The sequence below is a fragment of the Larimichthys crocea genome, chromosome XXII (genome assembly GCF_000972845.2).
Source record: "Larimichthys crocea isolate SSNF chromosome XXII, L_crocea_2.0, whole genome shotgun sequence".
NCBI lineage: Eukaryota > Metazoa > Chordata > Actinopteri > Sciaenidae > Larimichthys > Larimichthys crocea.
This window is the reverse complement of record NC_040032.1, coordinates 7,789,080-7,789,601: the sequence shown is the minus strand read 5'-3', so window position 1 is coordinate 7,789,601 and position 522 is coordinate 7,789,080.

Genomic DNA, 522 nt, shown 5'->3' with positions numbered 1-522 from the left:
ATAGCATGTTAACACTGAAGGGCTAGCAAGTTTTACAATTGGCTTTTAACCATTAGCACGTGAGCGCGATGCACGCAGTTAACAGTAAGCATGGTACATTAGCATGTTAAGCGCTGATGTGCTAACAGTTAACATTGGCATGTGTACCTTAGCATGTTAGCGCTGATGGGCTAACAGTTTACATTACATGTTAGCATTGGCATGTGTAGCTTTAGCATTTAACATTAACATGTTTGGCATTACCATGTTATGATTACTATGTTAGATTAACATGTTAACCATTGCCAATGTTAGCATAGCATTTAACGGTGATGCGCTAACAATTAACATTAGCATGCTACATTAACATGTTAACAGTATAGCATGGTGAAGGCTGATGGCTAGCAGTTTAGCATTAGCATGTTTAGCATTAGCATGTTAACATTAGCATGTTTAGCGGCGCAGGTTAACATTAGCATGTTAATTGCATGTTAGGCTGAGGGGCTTTGAAAGTTCACATTAGCATGTTAGCATTAGCAGGTT